Source organism: Cyprinodon variegatus, unplaced genomic scaffold (genome assembly GCF_000732505.1).
Source record: "Cyprinodon variegatus isolate N-32 unplaced genomic scaffold, C_variegatus-1.0 Scaffold1283, whole genome shotgun sequence".
NCBI lineage: Eukaryota > Metazoa > Chordata > Actinopteri > Cyprinodontiformes > Cyprinodontidae > Cyprinodon > Cyprinodon variegatus.
The window spans coordinates 186,214-193,746 of record NW_015151736.1 but is presented as its reverse complement, the minus strand read 5'-3'; positions in this window follow the sequence as shown (position 1 = coordinate 193,746).

Genomic DNA, 7,533 nt, shown 5'->3' with positions numbered 1-7,533 from the left:
AGACAGGAGAGGAGCCATTGTTGCTAACTGTAGTTCCAAAGATCTGGGCCAGGAGTGGACCTCTAATAGGGCTATACGTCCTCACATGCAGGAAACATCTACTAAAGTCTGAGTTTAACTTCAGGAAATTCTCATCTTCCTAATTTTTTAGTCTTGAAGAAAGAAAACTTTCATTTCTTAAAGACATTTTGAGAAAAGCAGCTTTGATGTGAACCTGAAATATGGATCGTTTTCATGCATCATAAGCTTAGTGCTGAGGAGCTCTGCTGAACATCAGAAGCTTTCACTACTTGCCGTGATCCCAGAGGTCCTGCAGGTTCTTATCTGTACTACACATCTGCTCGTGATCTGCTGCCACAGCACTTCTCTTCCTCTGAATGAGATCAGGAAATTCATCTGATATAATCTGCATCTGCCTGTGTGAGTCTGGATTGAGGGGGGAGCGCTGGGGCCCCGCCCCCTGCTGTGACGCTGTGATGTGGTTGGCTCTGAGGTTTGAGCAGAGATGATCTCAGCATCATTTCTCTGACCTGGTTTAATGGAGTAGGAGGAATTATCTGATAAATCATCAGGTTTGAATCTGAGACTGTTTACGGGAACCTTCGTCAGCGTTCTGCCCCAGAAGCAACGTCCCACAGCGCGTCAGATGACCTCTAACGGCGCAGATGATTTATTAGCCTCCCTCTTCCTGCTGGAGGGGAGAGTCTTCAAGCTGAAGCGGGTTTTGATGTCACTCTCAGCAGACCACTTCAATGGGACAGTCAAAGGTGGAGACCAATCAGCTGATCATGGAGGTCACACGTTCTGTGGTGAAGAAACAAAAAGCTGGTTAAGCAGAGTCTAAAAAAAGTCCTGCTGACAGTTAAACTGTAGACATGAAAGAGGCCTGAATGACAGAGAACTGCAAGGGGGGGGTCGCATAAACCATTGATTTGTGAAATGCTTAATTAAATATTAAATGCCTCTTTGAATGAAATAAAATCTTACTTCAACAAACAATCAATTGAATGACAAATAAAAGATATATATATATATACAAATGAAAAATAACAAAAAAATGTATAGATTAAATTATTTATCTGTAGCTTTAGGGCAGGAGTTAGTCCAGTCTGAACATGAGGACTTGATGAGATGAATGAAGTCTGGGGCTATTGCTTGTTTGGAAAGAAAACCTGCAGCCACACGGTTCTTTCTGGAACCAGTTTAACGCCCCGGCTTTACTGGGTCTCTCCTCTTTGCTGATTCTGGGGCCACAGACTGAAGTGTTTAAGAACCCTAATCTAAGTCAGACCTCACATGATTAAACCGCATGTCAGGTTTAGATCAACAAGATCTGAAGTTTATATAGGAGTCAGAACCGTTAGACTACAAACAGCTAGCTTGTTGGTCCAGAGTCACAGAACCTGTTTGAGACTAAGACTCAGTTTATAGTTTTATACAGAGTATGAAATTGATTTGATTATTTTTGGACAAATACTTTAAAACAAAATGTTTTAATATTTAGGAAAATGGAAGATAATCTAAGAAGTAAAGCTCCCAGATCTCCGTTAAGAAATAAAAGTTAGACAACTTGAACATGTTACCTGTTCTAGGAAACACACTTCAGCCATCTATTCAGTTTATCTCTATAGAACCAGTTCACAGCAGATAATAAAACCTGATCATTCAGTCAGATTGGATAAAAGTTTCTATCTAAGGAAATTCAGCTGATTGCATCGATTCACACTGAGCACGGTTGTAGCTGCAGTGGAGAGGAAGAAACCTCAAGCAGAACTACAACCAGACGCTGTGTGAGCAGCTTTCTGCCAAAGCCAACTGGGAATTCAACAACATAGAAACAGACATACAAGAGGCACATAAAAGCACTTATCTTTAAATACTATTGTAGAAAAGGTAGACTAGCTTCATAGCTGGCTCGATCTAAGGAAGAAACAGTGGAGCAGATGAGCTCTGAGCTAGTTTCCTTTTGAAAAGGGATGAAAGAGAGCCCGTCCAGTTAGTCGCAGTACAAGCTGAACCCATAACTATGTCTAGGAGAGAAACAGCATGAAGCACTGAAAAACAGGCCCAACTCTATCGTCTATAATGGTTTGTTTCTCTAAGGCTTTACTTTTCTCATATCGCATCTAAAATAATTAGGTTATCCTGAGCTATTTTCTGTATTTATGCTGCTATATGTTTAAGCTGCTGGAGGACAGAAGGACCACTTTTCCTCATTCTTCTTTATTCTATCACTATACTCCCATTCTGCAGTATTTGTTGAGTTACACTCATAACTTTATGTTCTCTCTGCTTTTTCCTGTCATAGAAGCTTCATCTGGTCTGTTCCTTACCGCCTGTAACTCCATCCTGGAGTCAGAGTTCAGATTACCTTTGTTAGCCAGGCTGACATAGTTATAATGATGCGGAAACAGAGAGAACATAAAGTTACAAGTTAAGAAGTTAGGTTGGAGATCAAAAGCATAATGAAGCAGAGAGGGAAAGTGGTTCCTATGTCCTCCTGCAGCTTAATCCCAAAGCAGCGAAGCTATAGTGAAAGATCAGGATAAGCTGAGCCTACATATTTAAGTTTAACAAAGTTATATTCTTACCAAACAAAAAAACTTCTTCAAACTTTTTTTTTTGGTCATGAAAAGCTTAATATATCAATTTCTAATCACAATTTTTGCAATTGTCTTGAGTTTGACCAGTCCCCTTTGACCTGGTCAATTAATCATGGGAGGCGGCGAAGGATGCTCCAGTCTAATCCTTCAAAACTGGGAAAAGTAGGAAACATTTATCCGCTGCATTTAAACGAGTCCTAGACAGGAATTATGATTTCATTTATTGAGATTTCACTTAATTTAAAAAAAAGATACGTTTTTTCTTTACACTGAAAAAGGTTTAACATGTAGCTGTTCACTCAAACTAATGACTCTCACTGTAAACCAAATTAAAATGATTGATTTGATTGTTTAACTCATTCTTTTGGATTTTGAGACATCAAGTTTGATTTAATCTGAACTAAATATACGTACAAAGGACCAAAAACAAACTTTTTGATTTCTGTCAATACGTATATATGTTTATTCATGACCTGCAGGTAATTTTGTTTTGTTTGTTTGAGTCACATGTGAATTGCGCTTTGCATGCAGTTAGTCCAAGTCCAAGTCCCAGACCATGAGAGAACGCCATTTTAGTCGTCTCTACATCCTGGGTGGATTTGGCCCATAATTAACTAAAAAGTAGCAAAGCAGTTGCATATAATCAACGTTATAGCTGCCTAGTTAACTAGTTAATATTAGCTAGCTGATGTCTGAGAGGGTTTACGCATTTACCGATAAGGTTATGACAATGAATCGCTAATGTTAGCTAGCCAAAGCCCTCGCTTGTTCAGCCACGCTACATCCAGAGCTAAACAATCGTTGCTTAAAGGTTCAGTTGGAGTTTGGTTGGATTTAAATGCTGGAAACTCGCCGTCACCGGCAGCAAGAGCCTCCATGTTAGAAAGAGCAGGAGGGCTGCTGTGGTTAGCGTGTTAGCGACGGATGCTAACTGCTACAGCTTGCCCAGGTTAGTTAACGTCAATCTGCACCACCTGGATTTACAGCATTTAAGGCTATATTAACAATTAACGAATATATTTAAAGTAATCTATTGGCCAGGTGTGTTTTATTACATAGTTTGTAAAATGGGAAATGAAATTATTTTTGAAGTAAAGTCAAATGAAATGTGAAAATAATAATTTGATTACATTTGAATTAACTGGTTTCTATACAAACATTAATTATTGTTAATTTAGTTAAACTAATTACGTTAGGTTTGTCCAATGTCAATAAATTAGTTTGGTTCAACAACTGAAATGTTCAGAAAATCATTTGGAAAAGAACAAAGATTTTAAGTTGTGTCAAGGGCAGAATTATTATTCACATCAACATAAAATAATCAGGTGATAAAATTAAATTCAGATTCTGTGAAGTCAAATATTTTAGATCTGATATCTGGACATAACTTTTTTAATTTGAGCAACGTTATACTTTTTCCAGTTTTTCCAGGATGTCCTAAAATGGACACCGTAGTGAAGCTTTAATCAGTAGATTAATTTCTTCAGTAGATGTTATATTTTATTTCTTTATCATTTACATATTTATTCTGTGCCTGAAGATTTTTAAGGATCTGGGGATCGTTGTCCAACTCTGACATCTGGAAGATGACTAATGGCTGCCAGCAGGTAGTAGAAGGCCAGTAAAGCTTGTCTGAGCTCATCTCTATCACCTCTCAACTCAGCAACAGTTGATGATAGGAGAGATGATGGTTCTGAGTCATCTAAAGGTGGAATGACTCAACAGCAGCTCTTCAGGATGAAACCAGGAAGCCAAGCAGTGCTGGACAGGATTCTGCAGGAATTCAGGGAGAACAGATTTTGAATAAAAGTTGCTCAGATGTTTCAGTCACATCTACAGAGAATAAATCTGTTGATTCTGATTTATGGAGCAACATCTCAGCAGTCCTGATCACAGAGATTATTAGATTTAGACTTAGACAACTTTTATTGTCATTTTCTATACACAGAATGTAAGTAAAACAAAATTTATAACAGTGGGAGAAAAAACATGGTGCAAAAAATGCATCAATTTGGAAGTTAAGAGCATTAATATTTATGGTGCCAATCTGCAGTATTGTTGGTTTGGTGTCATCAGTGTGATGCAGAGTCTGAGACATGATCAGCAGTTCATCAGTGTGATGGCGGTGGGGAAGAAGCTGCTGCAGAACCTGCTGGACCTGCATTGAATGCTGGGAAGCCTCTTCCCAGAGGGCAGCAGGGAGAACAGTCCATGGTGGGGGGGTGAGGGGTCATTGATGATGTCACGGGCTCGGGACACGCAGCGCTGGGATGAAATGTCTTTAATGGAGGATTTCAGGAAGTCTCAGAAGAATCTGAAACCACTGCTTTCATGCGTATAACTTGAAGTGCTAAAGGAGGTCAGGTCTTTTATGGGCTTCAGAGACCTTTATCTCTGTACGGTCTATTTGGATTTCAGCTCACNTACGTTACTGTTAATCATCTGTCCATCATCGTATAAAGCCCGCCCTGACAATTTGATTGGCCCGCCAGATATTGTGCTAGCATACTCGCGCTACTATTGAGCAATGCCAGACCGAACTTCCCGACCTCAAACGTTGTGGGCGGGACTAAGTTCGTAATGGCACCCAGGCTAGAAGAGGAGCCCCCATGATCCTCTCTGCTGTTCTCACCTTCTTCCAGTCTGAGGCGCTGCAGCCTCCACACCACACAGTGAGACAGCTGCATTTATGGTGGAGCCTCCGACTGGTCACTGAGAATCTTCATCAGCATATTAATGGTGGAGAACAACCCAGAACCTTCCTGCCACCAGGTAATGAGATCATCAGTGGCCAAACCTCACGTTCTAGTTTGGCTGAAATGATAGAGAACAGCATGTGGGGTCCTAAGATCTTCCCGAGGCCTTCAGAGAGAAGATGGGTGTATCTCTGGGACTGGTGGGGATTTCAGAAAGTCTCAGAAGAATCTGAAACCAGTGGCTTCATGCGTATAACTTGAAGTGCTAAAGGAGGTCAGGTCTTTTATGGGCTTCAGAGACCTTTATCTCTGTACGGTCTATTTGGATTTCAGCTCACAATTCCCAGAAAACTAGACATACCACTATAACCAGTGAGCTTTCAGCTACAGTCTGAACTTTGAACTGTGAGGTTGGTCCAGGAAGCAGCCTCCATGTCAGGAACGGATCCAGCAGGATTCTCCTCATTCTGGTGGTTCTGTTTACTGACAGTAGAGGTGAGTGAGGTGCTGGGCTGCTACATGAAGCAGAGGTTCAATTCCTTGATGTCATCCGGAGTTTGTGGTCATCCACCGCCGCCGCAGCAGCAGAACCTGTGGTGAGATCAGAAAGCCCCTCCTCTGGTTGTTTCCAGGCAGAAGCTGTAGTCCTAGAAAGACGAGCGCCATCAAACACACGCCACGGAAACTCTCAAGTCCTCTGACCTGATTTATGACAGGAGCCTGGAGTCGATGACATCACACCAGTGCGTTCCTTACTCTACTGTTGCCACATATGATATGTCCTGATTTAGCCACCCTCCCCACCAAGCCTTCAGAATGTTCCTCCACTTCATCTTCTTTGTATTTTGTTAATTGGTTCATTTGTTTCAGGCCATGTATGCACATATTACACATTTATGACACACGATGAACGCAGCGTGACATACGGGCAAACGACCGCACCAAAAAATACACACATCTATACTGCAGACATGATTAGAGTTCAGGGACGTCATACCATTCATATTTAATGCATTCGCACTAAACCAGAAGTGCAACCGGCCCAAAAGGAGAAGTTGACAAACTGATTGATTGCCTCTGAACTACTGCAACATAAAACTGTTGCTAATTTAACTACTGAAAATGCATCATATATGTATTGATATATATTATTATTATAAATACTGTACATATATATTACATTATGAAATGAATGCAAAATAGTGCAGTGATATGTACATAAAATATTTAAATACATGTTTGTTGTTTATATATGAGCTTAAAGCAGCATTGGAAACTTTTAATGAACTCATAATAAATGATCAATCTGTTTATATGGACTGGTTTAAATAATGCTTGAATAATAGGGACTAAAACACCACAGAAATCACATGTGGCGTTCCACAAGGGTCCACCTTAGGGCCCCTCCTATTCAGTATCTATATCTTGTGTAAATGTCTAGTAGAAACTAAAATAATGAATCTTTTGTAGAACTGATCGCTGCAGAGGTGTTTTCACGGGTCCGTCCAACAAGTGGATCAGACAGATGTAGCTGATCCAAAACGCTGCTGATGCTTCGTCACTAAAACTCAGAAGTTCTGAAGTCTTTCCACTGGCTCCCCTTATGAGGGAATCACTGAATAGCTTAGAACCAAAATACATTACAGACTTGTTGTCAGTGGATCAACAGCCGGACCTCTGAGGTCCACTGGATCAGATTTCTCTCCAGAACCAGAACCAAACATGAAGAACCAGTTTTTATAGTTCTTATGAAATTCTAATCTGGAATAAACTGTCAGAAAACTCTCAAAGTGCTGAAACACAAATTTGCTTTAAGTCAAGATTTGAAATGTATTAGTTTTCAATCCAACTTCCTTTCTAATTATATTTTTTTCATAATCATAATTTAAAAAATTCAATGTAATCTTTTATTATTTGTGTTCAGTAATTATTTCATTACCTCCCTGCCATTGCAGTGTACTTTCCCATGTATTTTTATAATGTATTCTATAAAACGAGTTTATTAGAATATGAAACCGCTGCAGGTTGGGAGGGATTCACAGAATCAGGAAGCGGAACATCTGGAAGGAGATTAGATAACTGAGTGACCAGGCAGAGACAGAGGGCAGTGATTCCAGCATTAAATTCTGGTTCACCAACCGACTCAGAGTTTGGGGACAAACTTTGAGAGCTTTTGAGAGAGCCGGTTGGCGTGTCACAGGACAGGTGAGCCTCTGAGGACTCCTGAGTCCTTC